The sequence below is a fragment of the Lycium barbarum genome, chromosome 2 (assembly GCF_019175385.1).
Source record: "Lycium barbarum isolate Lr01 chromosome 2, ASM1917538v2, whole genome shotgun sequence".
Lineage (NCBI taxonomy): Eukaryota > Viridiplantae > Streptophyta > Magnoliopsida > Solanales > Solanaceae > Lycium > Lycium barbarum.
Genome location: NC_083338.1, coordinates 113,583,694 through 113,608,364, shown reverse-complemented (window position 1 = coordinate 113,608,364; position 24,671 = coordinate 113,583,694).

The window sequence follows — 24,671 nt, the reverse complement described above, 5'->3', positions numbered from 1 at the left end:
CACACAATCTTGTAAGGTCCAATATACCAAGGACTAAGCTTGCCCCTTTTTCCAAATATCATGACATCCTTCATCGGCGACACCCTTAAGAATACCCAATCATTAACCTGGAATTCCAGATTTCGACGACGATTGTCCGCATAAGACTTCTGCCGGGTCTGGGCTATTAACAAGTAGTCTTGGATAAGCTTGATCTTCTCCACCTCTTGCTAGATCAAATCTGGGCCCACTAACTTCGTCTCTCCTACTTCGAACCATCCAATTGGCAATCTACACTTCCTCCCATATAGAGCTTCATACGGGGCCATTTGGATGCTGGAATAATAACTGTTATTGTATGCAAACTCAATGAGCGGCAAATGATCATCCCAACCACCTCCGAAATCTAATACACATACCCGTGGCATATCTTCGAGGGTTTGAATAGTGCGCTCATCTTGCCCATCAGTCTATGGATGAAATGATGTGCTAAGTCTTACCTGAGTTCCTAAACCTTCTTGAAAGGACTTCTAGAAATTAGCTGTAATTTGTGCTCCTCTGTCAGTGATAATGGATACTGGAACACCATGAAGTCGTCCTATCTCTTTGATATACAGCTTTGCATAATCTTCAGCTGAGTAAGTAGTTCTGACTGGTAGAAAATTAGCTGATTTCGTAAGTCTGTCCACAATTACCCATAAAGAATCATACTTTCGCTAAGAATGAGGCAAGCAAGCAATAAAATCCATATTAATCACTTTCCATTTCCAAGTTGAAATTTCCATAGCTTGCAACAATCCGCTGGGCTTTTGATGCTAAATTTTCACCTGTTGACACTTAGGACATTGAGCTACAAACTCTGCTATATCTTTCTTCATTCCATCCCACCAATATATAGATTTAAGATCATGATACATCTTTGTCGCTCCTTGATGAACAGAATAAAGGGAATGATGGGCTTTCTCCAAAATCTGTCGACGTAACCCTGCAACATTAGGAACAAATAATCTGCCTTGATACCTGATAACTCCATCTACAAAAATTTTAAATGGTGACTTCTTCTTCTGGTGTATCACTGAAATGAAGTAGCTTAAGGTCCTCATATTGGCGCTTCTTTACCTCCACTACTAGAGACGAGACAGCTGGGTTATGGACGGTAACTCTTGTATTGCTCGAGTCCGTTGAGTGAACTCCTAGGCTAGCTAGTTGTTGAAGCTCAGGAGCTAACTTCCTCTTCTCCGACTGAACATCACATAGACTGCCCATGGACTTGAGGCTAACAGCATCAGCCACTACATTCGCCTTTCCAGGATGATACAAGATACTTACATCATAATCTTTCAATAGCTCCGACTACCGCCTTTGTCATAGATTCAACTCCTTCTGTTTGAAAATATATTGAAGGCTCTTGTGGTCTGTATAAATATCAACATGAACACCATACAAATAATGCCTCCACATTTTCAATGCATGAATAACCGCAACTAGATCTAGATCATAGGTCGGATAGTTTTTCTCGTGCTTCCGCAACTACCTTGAAGCATAGGCAATAACCTTACCGTGCTGCATTAATACGCAACCCAATCAAACTCCGAAAGCATCACAATAAATAACATAGCATTCTGATCCTTTTGGAAGTGTTAGGACCGGAGCCGAAGTTAATCTATCTTTCAGCTCCTGAAAACTGCGCTTGCAAGCGTCAGTCCATTGGAATTTGGCTGATTTCTGGGTCAGTTTCGTCAACAGTGCAAAAATAAAAGAGAAGCCTTCTACAAATCTTATGTAATAACCTGCTAAACCCATAAAAATATTAACTTCTGTAGGTATTGTAGGCCTTAGGCAGGTCTTCACAGCTTTAATCTTCTGGGTATCCACTCGAATACCTTCGGCTGAAATAATATGCCCCAAAAAAGTTACCGAATTCAACTAGAACTCACACTTCGAAAACTTTTCGCATAGCTTACGAGTCTGAAGAATTCTAAGAATAGTACGTAAATTTTCTGCATGTTCTGCCTCCGATTGGGAATATACCAGGATATCACTGATGAACGCAATCACAAATAGGTCTAAGAAAAGCCTGAACACATTATTCATCAAATTCATGAATACCGCTAAGGCGTTAGGAAATCCAAACTACCCGAAACTCGTAATGACCAAATCTAGTTATGAAAGCTATTTTCGGAATATCCTCTTCCCTGACTCTCACTTAGTGATACCCTGATCTTAGATTTATTTTTGAAAATGATTTCGCACCCTGCAATTGATCGAATAAATCATCAATACTTGAAAGTGGATATTTATTCTTTATGGTCACCTTATTCAATTACCTGTAGTCAATACACATCCGCAAGGAACCATCTTTATTTCTTACGAGTTGTACAGGTGCTCCCCATGGCGATGAAATAGGCCTAATAAAGCCTTTTTCAAGCAGATCTTTCACTTGCTCCTTTAACTCTTTCAATTCTGCAGGAGGCATTCTATAAGGAGGAATATATATGGGCTTAGTATCCGGTAACACATCAATAGCAAAATTGATCTCCCGTTCTGGTGGGAGGCCTGGAAGCTCGTCTGGGAATATATTTGGAAATTCATTCGCTACTGGTACAGATTGAATAGTCGGTGGCTTTGCTTCTGTATCCTGAACCCGAACTAAATGATATATACAGCCTTTAGCTATCATCTTCCTTGCCTTGAGATAGGAAATAAACCTACCTAGCGAAGACACTGTATTACCTTTCCACTCTTAAACTGGCTCTCCTGGAAATTGGAAACGAACCATTTTTGTTTTGCAATCGACATTAGCATAATAGGAATCCAACCAATCCATACCCATAATGACATCAAAATCTACCATATTCAGTTCAGTCAAATCAGCCATAGTATGACGATCTCAAACTACAACCACACAGTTTCTATATACTTGTCTAGCTATTACTGGGTCACCAACCAGAGTAAACACCTCAAAAGGTTTAATCGTGTCAGGTTTCACCCCAATATGATCGGCAATAGAAGGAGTAATATATGAAAAAGTAAAATCCAGATCAATCAATGCATATACATCATGAAAGGATACTAATAATATACCTGTGACAACATTAGGAGAAGACTCAAGATCCTTCTGCCCAGCTAGTGCATAAATATGGTTCTGAGGACCGCTCGTACTGGATGCTCCTCCTCTGCCTCTACCATGGCCTGCTGGCGTTTGCGAACTCTGCCCCTTAAGGCGTATGGATGATGAAGAACCGGCTGCAGACCCTGTAGGTTGAATCACACCTCTACCACCCCTCGATGGACAATCATGCATCATATGCCAGTCTGACTGTAGGCATAGCAGGCATCTGAACCCAAGCGGCACTGTTCAGAATGTGGCCTACCATACTGAGTACGTCCAGTTAAAGGTGGTCTTATCCGGCCTAAATCACCCCTATACTGGAACCCTAACCTGGTCCGAAATAAATAGGACGATCAAATCTCTTCCCTGGAATACTGTTACCTCTGACCTCCTCTATACTCACTAGCAGCACCGGAAGATCTGGCCCTCTTACTATAACCTCTATCATAATCACGCTCACCCCTTTGCTGCTGTTGTTATTCTTCCAAGTTCTGGGCATGGGCCTGAATACGAGAAGTGTCCATTCCTTCATCAAGTGAGGCCGTCAAGCACTCCTTAATAAAATATGGTCCCAAACTACTCACAAACTGGTGTACGCGGTCCCTATATCAGTTACCATGGCTGGAGCATACCTAGCCGAAGAATTAAACTGAAGACTATACTCTCGAGCACTCATACTTCCCTCTCTGAGATTCAAGAACTTGTCAGCTCTGGCCCGTCGAACATCTGGCATCAAATAATATCGAAGGAAGGCATCTACGAACTCTTGCCATACCGGAGGGGGTGCATTTACACCTCTAGAGTATATCTAGTTGCTATACCAATGAACAGCCATATCTCACAATCTATTGGAGTCCAAGTCTACCGACTCAATATCCGAAGCATGTATTATCCTCGATGTCCTCAGCATCTCATCTATAAAGCTCTGCGGGTCCTCATTCCGCATTGACCCAAAGAATTCTGGAGGGTTCAGACTAATAAAATCACAGGCTCTAGCACTGATAGCCATGTCACCATGACTCGTACCCTGTCGCTGAGCCTGAGCGGTGACTAACTGAGTCAGCAATTGGATATCCTCTCTCATCTCCTGACCTGAGGTATCTCGTGGAGGAACTGGAGGTATTAAAGCTGGAGCTGAGGCTCCTTCATGCTCCTCTGAAATGGGTGGAGTGTGAGAGGTCCGGGTGGAACCTCATTATAGGACTCACCCTCCTCTATATCTGTTGGCGGTTCCTGCTTGGCCCTCATTCCATCCACTGTCTTGCCCTTCTGGGCCACTGTTGTTTTTCTCTTCACCGACATCGCTAAAAATATAACGCACAGTTAAGAAAATGGGAATTCTTATATCATGGCTCAATCGCACGATCTACGAAGAAGAAGAAAGGTCAATCATTCCTCAATGAACCACAACCTCCTGTTTGTAAGTGTGGCGCACTTCTCATCCATAAACAAGATTCTACTGGACACAACTTGTAGACATACCCTAGGATGAACTGCTCTGATACCACTTTTGTCACAGCCCAACTGGAGGGTCATGATGGGTACGCGGAGCTAACCTACCAAGCACCACTTAACCTGCTTCATACAACCATATCTCGATGGACCACTTGGTTAACTCATAGCGATCATAATCTGTACGGGCATGAATTCTCGAAAACAACTCATCAATAAGATCATCAACAATTACACACATTTATATATATATATATATATATATATATATATATATATATATATATATATATATATATAGATATATATATATATATCTATATATATATATATATAGATATATATATATATATATATAGATATATATATACAAGCCGGCAAGGATACAAAAATATCATAAAGGATGTACACTAGTGAGGTTATGAAACTTCTAACTGTCCACACATTTCTACGAGCCTCTATATAGAGTACTGGAAATCATAAGGACGGGACAGCACACTGCCATGCCCAAGTATATACACAAAAGAGTAGTACCAATAATCTGCAGCTCTGAAGCAAATAGAGCGCTCTAGAGGATCCGCTGGTAAAGCTCCTAGGGATCTAATCTGTCTCCCTGTCTACCTGCACTCATAAACGCAACACCCACAAGAAGGGACGTCAGTACGAATAATTTAGTGAATATGTAAGGATGAATAATAACATAATCAAGAAATAAAGAAGCATGAGATAAAGAGACTCGTACATCTGATTGCCTCTTACGGCGGATACCATGCATGGTAACTTTATTTTCAAACAACATCCATAAATATATATAAGTAAACTGCTTGACCATATATGTACGGTGTATGCTGCCCGGCCATATAGGCACGGGGTTATCATCATTATCCCGCATCCGGGCATCTCGCATCCAGGATGATATCATAAGCTACCCACTGCAGTGGTGTGTCTGGCCGGCCGCCGATAGGGCGGCGCTGTGTGAAAGAAATGTATTTGTAAATACAATTAGCATGCATGAGAAATCAATGAAACACTTCTACTCTAACAGAGTGACGTAAGGTTGGTAACCTCTGATGTATCATTATGGAATCATCACCATTGCTATATCTCACCTTGAAGGAACAACTATCATAAGGTGAGATCATCAATAATGAACAAAATCAGTAATCATGTGGCAAGCTCAATAGCATCATGGAAACATTAAGAGTTTTAAGCTTTGGATTTTCTAGAATGAAAATCATCATCATAATCATCACCACTATCTTATCTCACTTTGAAGGAATAATAACATAAAGTGAGGCCAATTATAACGAATGTAATCAAGAATTGTATAATAAGCTCAATCATATCTTGATAACATCTAGAACTTTAGGCTTTGGTATCACTAAACATGAAGTCATCATAGGAATCTTGAGAATGATGGGCTTCTAGCACTTGTAGGAGTAGGGGTAATATGGATAGCATGTATGGGATCATAACATAGGAATCACGCCTTTTGAAAGAAAGGATCAGCCTTACATACCTTTACGTCTCTTTAATTACTTAACGTTCTTCTCCTAAGTCCGCAAAATCTACATTCAAAAAATTCATACTAAGATTAAGTCTTGAAAACACCCTTAATTTTAACTAGAGCAACTAAAAGGCTAATGGAATTTGGACAGCATTTCCCTATTACATCAACTTCCACCATATTATAAAATAGCTCCTAAACAACAATAACAACATCCGTAATATCATAATCAAGGAATTATATTCAATTTAACCTCAAATTTAACCAAAATTTCCTTTTTAAATTCACCTCATAGTCATCTTCTTCATTACAACACTCATGGCTTCTCCACTTTAATTATTTTCCTTTCTAAGGGTACTAACCCATTACATCAACTCAATCATAATAATAGTATGAAGAATATACCTTATAGTAGTAGAATTTCACCTTACTCAACTCTCTTTTCAAGACCAATTTCACCACAACTTTGAAAGGAAGCAAGAACCATCACTCTCCATGGATTTACCTTAAGGTTTTGATGTCGTTTTTCTCTCTAGATTATATGCAAAGATGTGGAGTATTAGGGAACCTTCAATAACTATTAGGAAGTCTCCATAGAGGTGGGGAAATAAGTGTGGAAAGTTGGAAAAGAAGTTGGGATCGTTTGGGATTTAAAAAGGTGGCAAAATCACCTCCCGACCCACTTTGCGATGGGTATGCAGCCTAGCACTCTGAGTGTGCGGCCACACACTCCATCCTCAGCTTGGGGGTGATTCTGGGTAGTGATGCCAGCCAATTTGGCAAGTTGAAGACCAGTATGCGGCTCAGCACACTGAGTGGGACCGCACACTGCCCACTTTTCCCGATTTTGTGGAAATGCATTCTTTTCGATTTGTTCGACCTCCAATCCTTATGGAACCTTCTAGGAAATTGTATAGAACTTCATTAATCATCCAAGGGGCACTATATCTCTCATTCAAGGTGATTTCGAGAAATGTGTAGTTCATATGATATGAAAGCTTTTCAAACATGACTCAACCTCAACTTACTCCGATGAACTTACTTCCATTGCCTCATATGGCATTGGAACCTTAAGGTATACTCTTAGAATTATCAAATACCTTTATTAACTTTACAAGGGCGTCATGTATACTTTGGGCTTAGGTTAGTCTATTCATAATACGAATAACACAAAATTTCCAAGGTGTAACAGTTAACACCTAGAAAGGATCTCTTCATGGCTATCTCACTAAACCAAAAGAAGCAGAATCTCAAGACCACCAAACTTCAGCGCTGAACATTATGAATGGTGGAAGGTTAGAATGCAAGAATTCATCATTGGTAAGGATACAGATCTGTGGGATATGATCTGTTATGGTCCTCATCTCCCCAAGCTGAATGGCTTTACTCTACAAAAAGATCAAAAAGCTAAAAAGATTGTTCTTGTTTGAAGCATTGGATCATGGGAGTAAAATCTAGTTTCCTCTTATGAAACAACAAATGAGATCTGGGACGCTCTCAAGGGTGCACATGATGGAGTCGAAAAAATCATTACAAAAAGCTTGATCTTCTCAAAATGAAGGGTAGTGACACCACTCAAGATCAAGAAAGGGATGATATGGTCGTTAGTATCGTAGATCTACAAGATCAAGTTTAGGAATTAGTAAGGAAAATCCTCTTCTAAACAGCAACATCAAAGAACTGTTGAATACATCATGTAGAGGGAAAGAGATGACAAACAAAACTCAAGATGAGTATGAGGGCAGGCAAGAGTGTGGATCTCGAAAGACCAGCAGTATCTTCAAAATGAAGATACTGCCACACAGAAGTCATGAGAGGAGGAACCTGGTTCGGGGAAGGAAAAGGAAGAGTTTCCTGAATTAAAAGAAGAAAGCTCAATTCACACTACTTCTCACTCTAAGGGACCCGATCCGATGCGGGTTCCCTAGCGGAGTCAGTAATTTGGCCAGAAGACTTGGGTGAGGAAAGGATAGTCAAAAGGTATCATTGCTCGAAATCCTTTCGAAAAATAAAGAATGTCACCTCACTCAAGGAACTCTAGTGTGTCCTTTAAAAAATGAAAAACACCTTCCTATGATATTGAAATTAGCTGCCTCTCAAGCTATCTCAGACATGAAACTCTCAAAACCTTGGCCGAGATCAATTATGTTTAACAACGCGTCCACCACGCAAGCTATCGCAGACATGAAACTCTTCCCTTCACCTTCTAAAAACACATCTCAGATCCCATTCCATCTTAAAAACCAATTTCAGATGGAAGTGGTCAAACACTTTTAGTCTTCAAATTCCTCCAAAACACTAACGAAATCAATTAAAGGGATGATGGAGTGGAAGTTTCAAGCAACATCATGAGCTCTGAGGGTTTAAATACCAATATCCAAAGGTCTGTTGCTGAAAAGGCAAATTGTGAGGATGTACAGGACTCAGAAAATGGAGGTACCACTAAGGAAAATGAAGTAGGTGCAGAAATCTCAGGTAATCCTAATTCCTTTAGTTGTGAAAAAGGAGTTGAGGACTCCATCTCAGTTATAGATAATAACCTATCAGAGAAAAGAGTGGGATTTTATAATATACTGGAGAGTGAAAAAGAAATAGTGGTTGGGTTTAATGATGCCATACAGGAAATGGATAGTGAAAAAGTTCAGGGAAAAGTAGAAAGTACAGGGGGCGTGCAGGAGGGACCTGGTCTCTCAACACAAGGAGTGTTCGAATCATTTATACTTCGGACTACTCCTATCATAGTTGAGATTCCAGATCCCTCTAAAGTAATTAGAGATGTTATGCCTGCTGTTGTGCACTTAAGAGGACCCTCTCCGGAGAAGGAAAAATCTAACAACTCCTCTGAGGAAGTAGATGTCACGACCCAACTAGAGGGCCATGACGAGTACTCGGAGCTAGCCTACTGAGCACCACTTGTCATATTTCTTCGAATCTATCTCGGTGGACCACTTTTATATTTATCAAATAACTCAACCTGAATAAATGCCATTCTCAAAATAAAACTCATTATGAAGCAATCTTCGATTCCACCTTGAACATATATATATAAACAAGCCTGTAGGGCTACAAAATGATATAAACAAGCCTATAGGGCTACAAAATGATGTACAAAATATACACTAATAAGGTCATGAAACATCTACTATCCACACGTGTCTACGAGCCTCTAACTGGAGTACTGAAAGTTATGAGGGCGGGACAGGACCCCGCCATGCCCCAAATATGAATCACAAAAGAATATACCAATAAACTGCAACTCTGGAGTAGTGGACTGCTCCTGTAAATCTGCTGATAAAGCTCCTAGTGATCTGGACCATCTCCCTATCTAACTGCGGGTATGAACGCAGCATCCACTAAAGAAAGGACGTCAGTACGAACAATGTACTGAGTATGTAAGGCATGAATAATAACATAATAAAGAAATAAGGAAACATGAGATAAAGAGATAACCTGTAACTGACTGCCTCTTAAGGCAGAACCATGCATGCTAACTTTTACTTTTAATAACAACATCATAGTATACATACATATATATAAATTGCTCGACCATATAGGTACGGTGTATTCATCATTAGCTCGCGTCCAGGCCTCCCGCATCCGGGGTAACCATCTCACGCCGCCCAGTAGTGGTGTCTACCCGGCCAACTAGGCACAGTGTAATTATCATCATCAATAAGCGGCCCTCCGAAGTGGTGTCTACTTGGCCAAATTGGGACGGTGTAGTCATACATATACATATAGCATGCATGAGATACTAATGTTAAGATACAACTATATCGGAGTGACAGAAGGTCGGTGACCTCCGATTTACATTATGGAACAATCATCATCCTTATATCTCACCTTTAAAGAATAAGTAACATTAGGTGAGATCACAATAATGAGTGAAATCAAGAAAAATCATGGGCTAAGCTCAACAATCTCATAGTAGCATCAAAAATATAAGCTTTGGAACTTCTAAAGTAGAATCATCATCATCATCATGATCATCATAGAAAACATCTTATCTCGTCCTCATAAGAATCTTTTAAGAATCTTGAACTTCTAACTTTGGAAGTAAGAAAGTTATGGAAAATGTATGGAACCGCAACATAGGAATCATGCCTTTTGAAAGAAAGGGGACTAGCCTTAACATACCTTTTGTCTTCTTAATGATTAAACTTTCTCCTCCCAAGCTTGTGACTCTACATTCAAGAGAATTCGTACTAAGGTTAGGTCATTGAAAACATGATTAAGTTTAAACTAAAGCAACTAAGAGCTAACGGAATTTGGGCAGCATTTCGTTTGTTTCATTGACTCTCTCCATATAGTAAACAACTCCCAAACATCAATAGCAACATCCATAATACCATAATCAAGAGGCTTCTTTTAAGTTAAGCATTGTCCAATTCTCAAAACTCCTTTGCAAGGCCATTCATAACAATAGCTACAACACAACACCATATTCACTTACATACAATACTTCCTCAACATTATTGGTACCACCCACAACAAGATTATACTCATAGCATACTAAGAATCATGACTCAAGTTAATTTACTACTCAAAAATAGCATTAAACCCCTATTTGAGCTTCATCTTCCACTTTCTTCCCTCATCCAAGTTATTCAACAACCAAATACTCTTAATAACATGAAATAGATGTAAAACTCGCCTTTTATCGTATAAGTATGAGCTTTGGATTAATATATTTCACTTGAATAAAACCCTAACTCCAATACCAAAGGAAATCTTGAATTCTACAAACCCTAGTGAGTCTCCCCACACTTGATTCTTGCTATTTAATCTTTGATTTCTCTTGGGTTTGGGTTAATATGATAGGGGGAAGGTTCCAGAGGTTTAAAGACTTGGGGAAAATATGGAAATGAAATAAATGAACAAGGGTCGTCTATATATAAAACGAGAAAAAAATTGACCCGACCCGATTATACAACCACTTATACGGTCCGTACAATTTTATACGGTCCGTATAAATGGTCGTATAATCCCACGATGGGATAACCCCTCTCTGGAATAGTTATACGAACCATTATAAGGACTGTATAAGTTATACAGATCGTATAAGTTGTCGTACAACCCATTGTTTCCAAACTTGCTCTCATTGACTCGTTTGACTTCCAATCCTTGTGGAACCTTCTTGGCACTTATATAACACTTCATTAACCATCTAAGGAGCCCTATAGCTCCTTCTCCAGACATTACTAAATAAATATTAACTCAATTATTATAAAAATCTTTCCAAACGCGACTTGCATTTCACTCCCTTTGACGAACTTAATTTCACCGATTCATGTGACTTCAAAATCTGGTAGTATACACTTTAAAGCTATCCAATACTCTCCTTAATTCAAAAGGGCTTCATGTTCATCTCAAGATCACGTTAGTCTACTCGCAATGCACAATCCGGAATCTCCGAGATGTAACAGTAGACTCCAATGGTAATATCATTAAAAGTATCGTAATCAAGAGATCCTCTGGCCCTGTAACTCCAACAAGTGGGAAAGTGAGGAAACGTATTGCTTATAAATCTCTAAACACTAGGCTAAGGAGAATAGCTAGACTTGACATTAGGACCAAGTTAGTAGGGACCCTACTAAAGAGAAATCTTAAGTGTGTTTTGGTCCGAAAATGAAGTGAATTAAACCATTGTAACATTTTAAACCAACTTTTTTTCCTTAAAGAATATTTTGCCAAAAAATGAAGTTTTATGATTGGCATGACAATTTTTCAAGAAAGAAACATTTTAGCAAATAATCAAAATTAAATCACACATTGAAGCTCGAAGGTCAACTGTATTCTATGGATCCTTAATACAAGGGTGCTTAAAACCTTTCCTAGGGGATCATCAGAACCCTTACCTCGAACCCTGGTTTAAAAAGGATTTTTCTTTTGTTTGATAAAACCCTTTTAACTCAATTTTCTTTGTTTATTAATAAATTAGGTGGTGACTCCAAAATACAAAAAATCAAATAGAGGTCGCAACTTCTTAGTAGCTTTTATGCACCCACGTAAAAGTGAACCGTAACAAGAGTTGCTTCTATATGGGAGGTTTTTTGACTGTGCATAAATTGGATTAGATCCTGTATTGTTAATGTGTGACGACCCAATTTCGTAAAGTCGCACGGGCACCTACCTATCTGTCACGACCCAACCCGCCATGACTGGCACCCACACTAACTCCTAGTGGGAGAACTAATTCCTAGGCCTTTTACTCATTCAAGTTGTCACGACCCAGCTACAGGGTCATGACGGGTACCCGGAGCTAGCCTACCGAGCACCACTAATCATACTCATCATCGTATTCAACAGAGATCAACACAATTCTCAAACTAAGCTTACCATGAAATGATCTTCAATCTCACCTCAAAATATACATATATGTACAATATATAAGCCCATGAGGCTACAAAATGATATACAAGACATGCACTAAAGAGATCATAAGATATCTACTACCCCCATATGTCTACGAGCCTCTACTAGAGTACTGGAAGTCATGAGGATGGGACAGGACCCTGCCATGCCCTAAATGTAAACACAAAAGAATATAACCATAAATGGCAACTCCGGAGAAGTAGAGTGCTCCTGTGTATCTGCTGATATTGCTCCTAGGGATTTGGACCGCTCCCTGTCTACCTGTGGGCATGAACGCAGCATCCACAAAAGAAGGGACGTCGGTACGGATAATGTACTGAGTATGCAAGGAATGAATAATGACATAATAAAGAGATAAGAAACATGAGATAAAGAGATAACCTACACATATAATTGCCTCTTAAGGCGGATACCATGCATGCTAACTTTTACTTTTAAAACCACATCATAACACACACACACACACACGTATATATATATATATATATATATATATATATATATATATATATATATATATAGGTAATCTGTCTGAGTCATATATCATCACTAGCCGCGTCGGGGATAGTCATCTCACGCAGCCCACTAGTGGTGACTGCTCGGCCAACTAGGCCCGGTGTAATCATCATAGCCACCTACTACACTCGGTGTAGTGGTGTCTGCCCGACCAACTAGGCACGGTGTAATCATACATATACATAACATAAAGCATGAATGAGAGCCCAAGTGAAAGCTACAACTCTATCGAAGTGACGTAAGGTCGGTAGCCTCCGATTACATTATGGAATCATCACCGTTGATACGTCTCACCTTGAAGGAACTAATCTAATGAGGTTAGACAACAACAAGAAATAACATCAATGAAATCATGAAAATAAGATAATCAAGCTCACAATAACATCATCTCATAAGCTTCAGAATTTCTAGAGATAGCATCATCATCATCATCATCATCATTATCATAGAACATCTCTCATCTCTAGCTCAAAAGAAACTCTTAATAATCATGAACTTTCAGCTTTTGGGATGTAAGAAGGTCATGGGATACATAGAAGGTAGAATATAAGAATCATGCCTTATGAAAGAAAAGGGACTAGCCTTACATACCTTTGCGTCTCCTTAATGACTAAACGCTCTCCTTCCAAGCTCATGATTCTACATTCAAGAGGATTCGTACTAAAATTAGATCATTCAAAACATGCTTAAGAATAAATTAAAGCGACTAAGAGCTAACGAAAATTGGGAAACATTTCCTTTGTTTCGACAACTTTCTCCATATAATAAACAACTCCCAAACATCAATAGCGACACCCACAATACTATAATCAATAGACTCCTTAAATTTAAGCATTGTTCAATTCTCAAAACTCCTCTTCAAAGTCATCCATAACCATAGCTACAACATAATACCATATTCATTCTCACATAATACTTCCTTAACATCCTTAGTATCATTCATAACAAGATTAGACTCATAGCTTACTAATAATCATGACTCAAGTTAACTTACTACTCAAAATACCATTAAACCCATATTTGAGCTTCATCTTCTACTTTCTTCCTCTATCCAAGTTATTCAACAACCAATTAATCTTAATAACATGAAATAGATGTAAAAATCATCCTTGATTATTTAAGGATGAACTTTGAATGAAGATACTTCACTTGAGAAAAAACCCAACTTCAATCCCAAAGGATATCTTGCCTACCATAAACCCTTGTGAACTTCTCTACACTTGGTTCTCTTGATTCTTGGTGTTTAATCTTTGATTTATCTTGGATTTGTATTGGTATGGTGTGAGGAATGTTCTAGAGCTCTCAAGATTTTGGGAGAAGTGGGGAAATGAAAATTTTGAACAAGGGTCGTGTATATATGGAATGAGAAAAGTGACCCGACTCGGTTATACAACCAATTATACGGGCCATATAAATTATACGGTCCATATAATTTGACTGTATAATCCCACTAGGGGTCACTCTCTCTGGAAGTATTCTATGGACCATTATACGGTCCATACAAATGGCCGTACAATCTGAATTTTCCCGAAACTTGTTCTAGTCGCTTCTTTAACCTCCGATCCTTACAGAACTTTCTTGGCACTTGTATAATGCTTGATTAACCATCTAAGGATCCCTATAGTCCCTCCTTAATAAATTTATAAATAACCATTAGCTCGATAATCGCAAAACCTTTCCGAACCCAATTTGCACTTCACTTCCTTCGATAGACTTAGTTTCACCGATTCATATAACTTCGAAATCTTGTAGTATATACTTTAAAGCTAATAAATATTCTCCTTAAATTCATGAGGACTTCATGATCACCTAACTTGCGTTATTCTATTCACAATGCAATGACACGAAATTTCTGTGGTGTAACATTCTCCCTCCGCCCCCCTTAGAAACATTCGTCCTCGAATGTTAGGTTCTCTGGGAATCCTACAGAAACCTTTGCCAGAGTTTCCCCTGTAATATGGCACTACCATCCCGTCACAACAACCTAGAATAACATCGCCTCACAGGGCTACAACAACAGCAAGAAAAACATGGCCACACACGACCAAAAAGCATTAAGGAAAGCATTACATATCTTAGGACAATGGTGTCTCATCTTGAATCTCTCCTGGGGGTGGAAATAAATGTGGATACCTGGAATTCATATCTTCTTCTTCTTCCCCATTCATCCCTTCGCTTCCATGTTCTTTCACAATATCTTCATCAAGCTTCCATTTTTTGTTCTTAATTCACCACCCCGAAGCTATTTGAGAGGGCAGTAAGAACTACTCATAGAATCTTTTAATAATTCCCCATAGTATTTTCAAAATGAAATTTCCACAATCCAATAATTTGATACTCTACCATTCCTGCAAGCTTCATACGACCACCCGAATATATATCAATTCCCAGCCACCCTAACAGGTCTCTTCATCTTCCTTAAAGGTCTAACATACGTGTTCATAGCATGCCTTAAGAAGTTGGAAAACGAACTCTATCCGCTTATCTATCCTACAATGGAGGATTTACCAGGATAACCTATATTTCCTAGGTCTCTCGGAATGTATCAATCTTCAGACACCAGTAGAGAACCGGGTATCTTAGCCTGACCATTTCCATATGATTCCTTACAATTGCAACATCCATCCTTGATTAGTGCCACGAAATTGTCTTACACATACTTACTTCTTGTTATCTTCCTCACCATCACCTCTCACCTTCAGTTTCTCATTTAGATCCATCTTACTCCGTTTACTTTGCGACACGGCCTTAATTCCTTTACGTTCGGAATACTCTAAGCTTGGAATCCTCGTATCCTCCATAAACTTTATCTTCTAAATAATCATACACATCTATTATTTTTCATTGTAGGTTGCTACAGTCAAGTATTCACATGCTTCCAAATAGTTATCAATCCTTTTCTATTGTTAACTCTACGTCCTTGTCTTAACAAAGGCATTATTAAATTCTGACTCAAGTAGTTTTTGCCTTTGAGGCTTTCCCCATACAATTCTTCCCCAACCGGTATGCGACATTGGAACGTTGCGTCCATATAACTAGCTTGCGGTGGCTATTTCACTTGACTTCTCATCTTAGTCCATTATTCACTTCTTCCCCTGACCCTAATCCTACACTCATCGCCTGTGTATCCTCACTATTAAATATTTCGCGCTTGTTGCATGGAAATACCATTTATTTTTATTTGTCTCACACTTGAACAGAAGCCATAATACTCACATGATTTACCTTCTTAAGGTTAATACTGCTTTTCCCATTGTATGCCCATCCTTTAACTTTGTCTCATAATCTATCTTATTGTCGTACAACTGCCATGTTGGATTTTTCACCCCTCTTCCATTCTACAGCCCATATGTTGTTTCATCGCATTCTTACGCCTCTGCTTGCCACATTGCCTCAAAAAGACGAAGACCAATTCTTTGATTATCTCTTTTGATTACCGTCTAATTGCAACAACTACTAAACCATGAGGGAATTGCTTGTATCCCAATGCTTCTTTCCTCAATTCTATCAAGACCCATAGATCGTCTTGTATATTAGTCATTTTTATCGATGTAACTCATAACCGCTCTATGCTCCCCATTCTGCATCGTCCATAAACACGCCCTCTCTTAACTCACCTTTTCTCAACAATATTTCCTTGTCATAATTCAATCAGCCATACCATACTCACAGTATGATTCAAAATTTCAATCACTCCATGATACCTATTAACATTCCTACTTGGTGTTAGAATATCCACAGGGTTTAATTTTCTTCCACCCTCTGTTTATCAGGTTTCTGGTCTAGTAGACCTTTCTTCTATTTGCCTCACTTTTGCCCTTCCTTCGCTGCTTCCAACATGTCTTTTTTTTTCTACTACACATATCACACATACCGAGCATTCGTCATTTATCACTCTTTTGTTTCGTTGATCAACCTTGTAATGTTTTCTCTTCCCTTCATATCAATAGTAGCAAGCTCTTGTCATGTAACCGTTTGAGTAGATTCCTGGATAAATAGCCTGAACTATATCACAAAATACAACTGCGATCATAATGTCAACCAATTTCCAGGCAATGGGCTTTCGTAAACACATCTCTATTAATCTTTTGCCTCGAGATATCCCTGAGGTCAATAAGGCCGGCTCACAGTGACATGGAAGTTTTTCTCCCGCTATAATCATCGAGTGAGGTCTAGCTTACTAATCTGAATCGGTGTTACATGCATCGCCTGTACGTGTATATATGATTCAATCTTCCAAAGCATAAAAGGGCTAACCAAATTCTTCTAACTTGCAACTTCTTCTGGAATGCTCACCTCTTTAATTCTCCTTAGTATATAAAACTTCTTTGTACACCAAGCACATCATTTTTCCTTCCCATGTCTCTATTCTATCCTAGCCCAATCATCGTTCCCATTGTTTAATACATACTCGCTATATTTATCCCGCGTCTACTACTAATTTCGTCTTTGTTCACTCGTTGATGGGCCCTTGCTTTCTTCTTGCCACAATCCTACCTACAGTTCCCATCATTTCCCTTAGATTCCTGGAAATTTTTTGGCAGAGTTTCCTTTGTAAGCATAACAATCCCAAACCTGCACACAACCTAGAAAACATATCACATGCCTTAAAAGGCCACGTATAGAAACACATATGATACACAACTCAACAACACAGGGATGATTACTATGAATGAACGTAAAATAATAAGGTTGGTCTCATATGTCGTACCCAAACACCCTTTCTAAAATTCCATTTTGTTTTCTAAACATTATATCAATCAACTCCCTTCGCGGGGGTTCGCTTACTCATAAATCATCCTTTTAACTGCCCCTGGATCACCAACATGTATAGATACCTCAAAATTTCTGATTGGCTCAGGTTTCACCCCAACACAGCCGGCAACAATAGGAGTAATATATATATATATATATATATATATATATATATATATATATATATATATATATATATATATATAACCGATAATATACCTGTGACAACATCAGGGAAAGACTCAAAATCCTGTGGTCCCGTTAGTGTGTAGTGGCGATACTGTAGACCACTCGAACCAAATGCTCCCCCTCTTCCTCTGCCATGGCCTGTTGGTATCTATGAGCTTTGCCTCAGAGGGTGCACCGATAATGAAGAGTCAACTGCTAATCCTGTAGGCCGAACATTATTTCTACCACATAGCGATGGACAGTCGAGCCTGAAATGGTCTGGCCGAGCGCAGGCATAACAAATATCCGAACCCAAGTGACATGGTCCGAAATGTGGCTTACCACACTGAGTACATCGTGGTGTAGGCAATCTCATCTGGCCTGAATCACCCCTGTCCTGGGAACTAGAAGCTCTAGAACTCTGAACTAGCCCCAAACAAGCAGATCTATCAACCCTGGATCCAAGAAACTATAAAGGCGCACAAGCTGTTGAACGAGCTGAGTGCCTAGAGAATTGCTGCCTCGGGGCACCTCTAACTCATGGTCAATTCCTGAAGACCTAACCCTCTTTCTCCAACCCCTCTCACCATAGCCCGCACCCTGCCGCTGAGCTTGAGCGGCTACTAACTGGGTCAGTAATAGAATGGCTTATCTCATCTCCTGGCCTGAGGCATCTGGTGGAGAAACTAGGGGTGTTGGAGCTAAGTTTGAGGCTCCTCTTTACTCCTCCGGAATTGACGAAGTATGAGAGAACCGAAATAGGGTCTTACTCTGGGACTCGCCCTCCTCCTTATCTGTAGGTGGCTCCCGTTCAGTCCTTCTTTCCGTCATAGTATTGCCCTTCTGGGCTACTTTAGCTTTCCCTTTCATAGACTTTACTGAAAGCATAACACGCGGTTAAGGAAAAGGGGATTCTTATATCAGTGCTCTATCGCACAATCTATGATAAGAAGGAAGGTCAATCATTCCTAAATGCTCCGCAGCCTCCTGTTTATAAGTGTGGCGCGCTTCACACCTGTAAACAAGACTTTACTGGGCACGGTTCGTAGACACACCCTAGGACGAACTGCTCTGATATAACTTTTGTCACGAACCAGCTAGAGGGCCATGGCGGGTACTCGGAGCTAGCCTACCGAGCACCACTCATCATACTCATCATCGTATTCAACTTAGATATACACAATTCTCAAACAAAGCTTCCCATGAAATGATCTTCAATCGCTCCTCAAAATATACATATATGTACAATGTATAAGCCCGCAAGGCTACAAAATGATATACAAGACATGCACTAAAGAGATCATAAGATACCTACTACCCCCATATGTCTACGAGCCTCTACTAGAGTACTGGAAGTCATGAGGACGGGATAGGACCCCGCCATGCCCCAAATGTAAACACAGAATAATATACCCATAAACGGTAACTCCGGAGAAGTGGAGTGCTCCTGTGTATCTGCTGATAATGCTCCTAGGGATTTGGACCGCTCCCTGTCTACCTGCGTGCACGAACGCAGCGTCCACAAAAGAAGGGATGTCAGTAGGGATAATGTACTGAGTATGAAAGGCATGAATAATGACATAATAAAGAGATAAGAAACATGAGATAAAGAGATAACCTACACATATAATTGCCTCTTAAGGCGGATACCATTCATGCTAACTTTTACTTTTAAAACCACATCATAACACGCACACACACACACACACATACACACACACGTATATATATATATAGGTAATCTGTCTGAGTCATATATCATCACTAGCCGCGTCGGGGATAGTCATCTCACGCCGCCCACTAGTGGTGACTGCCCGGCCAACTAGGCCCGGTGTAATCATCGTAGCCACCCACTACACTCGGTGTAGTGGTGTCTACCCGACCAACTAGGCCCGGTGTAATCATACATATACATAACATAAAGCATGCATGAGAGCCCAAGTGTAAGCTACAACTCTATCGGAGTGACGTAAGGTCGGTATCCTCCGATTACATTATGGAATCATCACCGTCGATATGTCTCACCTTGAAGGAACTAATCTCATCAGGTTAGACAACAACAAGAAATAACATCAATGAAATCATGAAAATAAGATTATCAAGCTCACAATAACATCATCTCGTAAGCTTCAGAATTTCTAGAGATAGCATCATCATCATCATCATTATCATAGAACATCTCTCATCTCTAGCTCATAAGAAACTCTTAATAATCATGAACTTTCAGCTTTTGGGATGTAAGAAGGTCATGGGATACATGGAAGGTAGAATATAAGAATCATGCCTTATGAAAGAAAAGGGACTAGCCTTACATACCTTTGCGTCTCCTTAATGACTAAACGCTCTCCTTCCAAGCTCATGATTCTACATTCAAGAGGATTCGTACTAAAATTGGATCATTCAAAACATGCTTAAGAATAAATTAAAGCGACTAAGAGCTAACGAAAATTGGGCAGCATTTCCTTTGTTTCGACAAATTTCTCCATATAATAAACAACTCCCAAACATCAATAGCGACACCCACAATACTATAATCAATAGACTCCTTAAAGTTAAGCATTGTTCAATTCTCAAAACTCCTCTTCAAAGTCATCCATAACCATAGCTACAACATAATACCATATTCATTCTCACATAATACTTCCATAACATCCTTAGTTTCATTCATAACAAGATTATACTCATAGCATACTAAGAATCATAACTCAAGTTAACTTACTACTCAAAATACTATTAAACCCATATTTGAGCTTCATCTTCTACTTTCTTCCTCCATCCAAGTTATTCAACAACCAATTACTCTTAACAACATGAAATAGATGTAAAAATAATCCTTGATTATGTAAGGATGAACTTTGAATGAAGATACTTCACTTGAGAAGAACCCCAACTTCAATTCCAAAGGAAATCTTGCCTACCATAAACCCTTGTGAACTTCTCTATAATTGGTTCTCTTGATTCTTGGTGTTTAATCTTTGATTTCTCTTGGATTTGTATTGGTATGGTGTGAGGAATGTTCTAGAGCTCTCAAGAGTTTGGGAGAAGTGGGGAAATGAAAATTTGGAACAAGGGTTGTGCATATATGGAAAGAGAAAAAAATGACCGACCCGGTTATACGGCCAATTATACGGGCCATATAAATTATACGGTCCGTATAATTGGACCGTATAATCCCACCAGGGGTCACTCTCCTCTGGAAGTATTCTACGGACCATTATACAGTCCGTACAAATGGCCGTACAATCTGAATTTTCCCGAAACTTGTTCTAGTCGCTTCGTTCAACCTCCGATCCTTACAGAACCTTCTTGACACTTGTATAATGCTTCATTAACCATCTAAGGAGCCCTATAGCCCCTCCTTAAGACATTAATAAATAATCATTAGCTCGATAATCGCAAAACCTTTCCGAACCCAATTTGCACTTCACTTCCGTCAACGGACTTAGTTTCACCGATTCATATAACTTCGAAATCTTGTAGTATATACTTTAAAGCTACTAAATACTCTCCTTAAAGTCATGAGGACTTCATGATCACCTTAACTTGTGTTATTCTATTCACAACGCAACGACATGAAATTTACGAGGTGTAAAACAAGTACATTATGATGTTAACCAATTCAATCAGTTATTAACCATTCAAGCACAAGATAAATCAAATTAAGTCATGCCATAAAACAATAAAGTAAATGCGGAAGTGCTAACTATTACAAAACCTAAAATTCGAAAGTCACCGTACAAGGACTCTAATCTAAAACATGTCTAAGGAATATAATATGTCTAAATAAATAACCAACAATGTCCGCAATAGAAATAGACATCATAACGAAAGATCTTCGGGCGGCCTGGCATGGATATAAGCCCACCCTAAATGGATAGAATCCCACCCTAAATCCGTCAGCAACAACCTCAATGCTAGATATGAGGTCAGGTAGTAGTCTCTGGATCACAATCTGCGCTTAAAAGAATACAACAAGGTAGTATCAGTACAAATACTATGTACCGGTATTTTTCATAGGCCGACTAAGATTAGTATCATGCATATATCATAAAATCAATAAAATAGACAAGCCAACCAACAACACGAAATCAATAATAAAAAAATAAATCAACCAAGGATATTACAATCAAGTCACCCAAAGATATCAAGAATCAAATCATCAGAATAGCAACGGGAACAAGTCTACCAATAATAACCATATACTTGCTGTACACACATGCTAATTGATGTCATTGCTCAGTAGTCATGACTTGCAGGGGACCCATGGTATCCATGTACCACTTGTTACGGATACTCATCAGACCCGAGCCATAAATCCTCTGCCCCGAAAAGAACCTCGGACGCGGATCCACATTATGTACCACCCATTTTTTGAATGAATATCGGACCACGAGCTCATAATCTAGGTCACATCCTCACCCCCGGTCAAATGTGACTTTTCTTATATATACGTAAGTATTTCTTATCCTCTTATTTTCAATAATCAAATCATCAATTGTATCGCAATTTCACCCAGAAGATCATATTAGCTTCTCACCAGAACAACAACAAACTATAGGTTCCAACACAATGAATAGTGGCATGAAGCCCACACAGTCACTAAACAATTGCATATAGGAGTTCAACCACGCACACACATCATGTTTGAAGATTAGACATGTTTTCTCCTATTGATTTCACAACACATACAATCAACTAATCAAAGTCTAACTCAAGTAGACCATAACCTACCTCAAAAGTAGAGCTGGAACAATGCGAATCACTCCGCTACAGCTTTTCCCTTCCGTAAAGCCTCGAAACGCTCAAAATCTAGAAACTAGAATGCTTAATGAGTCATAATTAATCTAGTCACAAAATCAATTCAAGAACACCCTCCCCTTTAGCCCCATTCCCAAGGGTGAATGATTTCTAGGTGTAAAACAACCTAACAATTGCCTTAGTAACCACTAATCATCAATTTATAATGATATTTAATCAAATATCAATTACAAGTAGTTTCAGGTCAAGCTACCATTTTTATGAAACCCTAAGTCTCAATTCACTTAGTTCATGGCTCTAATGGTTCAATTCTTGATTAAGAGGACTTAACCCAGGCCATTAGATGATAAACACATGATAACAATCATAACCCATCAATTTTAGAAGGTCTATTAGGCTCTAGGATTACTATTACTAATTCACCATTGGAGACCCATAAAACGGATTATAATCAAGAAGATTATAACGTAATGATTGAAAGGGATAGTTGAGACTTATCTCTCAAGAATATTCTTGCCCTAGCTTGAAAATTTTCCCTAGGTGCCTAAGGGGAACTATTTGGAGTTTTATGAATAAATAATTCAGAACTAAGTGTTTAAAAACTGAGATTCTGCCCCCGTCGACCGCTGCGGCGGACAAATCACCGTTGCAGCGGCATCGCTATAGCGGTTCTTCACTCGCTATAGCGGACACTGGGGCACCGACTGACCGCTTGCTGCGGGAAGCTCACCGCTATAACGGTTCCACCGTAGTGGTGCCTACCCAGCCGCAATGGTACCACTGAGACCTCACTCAATTTTTCCCGGTTTTTCACTCTACCACCCAACGTTTCATCTGAGGCCTCACAAACACAACAAAACATGCACATAGCCATAAAAACACCATACGAACTCACCCGTGGCCTCAAAATTCCCAACGGAGTTCTAATTTTCTATGTCATCCCCTTGATGGACTTAACACAATCAAACAACAATCACAAAAAAGCCAAGTTTTTAGTTCTTGGACTTGTACAATCTAGTTTCTATTAACTCATTCTACCCTTGGGAAGGTTCTATTTAGTGGGGTGATCCTATATTTTTCATAACGACCGGGAGGGTCGTTATACCAGATAACAATTAAAACATTGCTCTTCCCCAAACGGACAAGGATGAGGAATCTTGGAAAAGTTACCTGACTAGGCGAAAAGCTCAGGATATTTGCTACACATATCTGATTCTGTTTCCCAAGTAGCTTCCTCCACCGGGCGATTCTTGCACTGAACTTTCACGGAGGCTATTTTCTTGGACCTCAACTTGCGAACATCTCTATCTAAGATAGTAACAGACTCTTCCTCATATGTAAAGTTCTCATCTATCAAAACTGAAACCCGACGGATTATGTACGAACCATAGTCGTGGTACCTGTTCAACATCGAAACATGAATTACCGGATGAACGCCTGATAGACCTGGAGGTAAAGCCAACTCATAAGCTACCTCCCCCACTCGCTTGAGAATCTCAAACGGCCTAATGTACCTCGGGCTAAGTTTGCCCTTCTTCCCAAACCTCATCAAACCCTTTATGGGTAAGACCTTTAAAAATACTTGCTCTCCCTGTCGAAACTCAAGATCTCGGACCTTACGGTCCGCATACTCCTTTTGCCTACTCTGTACTGCCAGAAGCTTAGCTTAAATCACCTTCAACTTCTCTAAGGACTCTCTCAGAAGATCAGTACTCCAATGTCTCACCTCAAACGCATTAAACCACCCAATAGCGGACTTACACCTCCTCCCATACAATGTTTCAAACTGGGCCATATCAATACTCGAGTGGCAGCTATTGTTAAATGCAAACTCGGCCAATGGCAAGAACTGATGCCAATGACCACCAAAGTCTATCTGCTCGAAGCATATCTTCAAGAACCAGAATAGTCCGCTCGGACTGCCCGTCAGTCTGAGGGTGGAAAGCTATACTAAGGTCCAACCCAGTACCCAATTCTTCATCCAAATGCTCCCAAAATCTAGCTGTGAACGTTGTGCCCTTGTCAGACACAATGGAGATAGGAACCCCA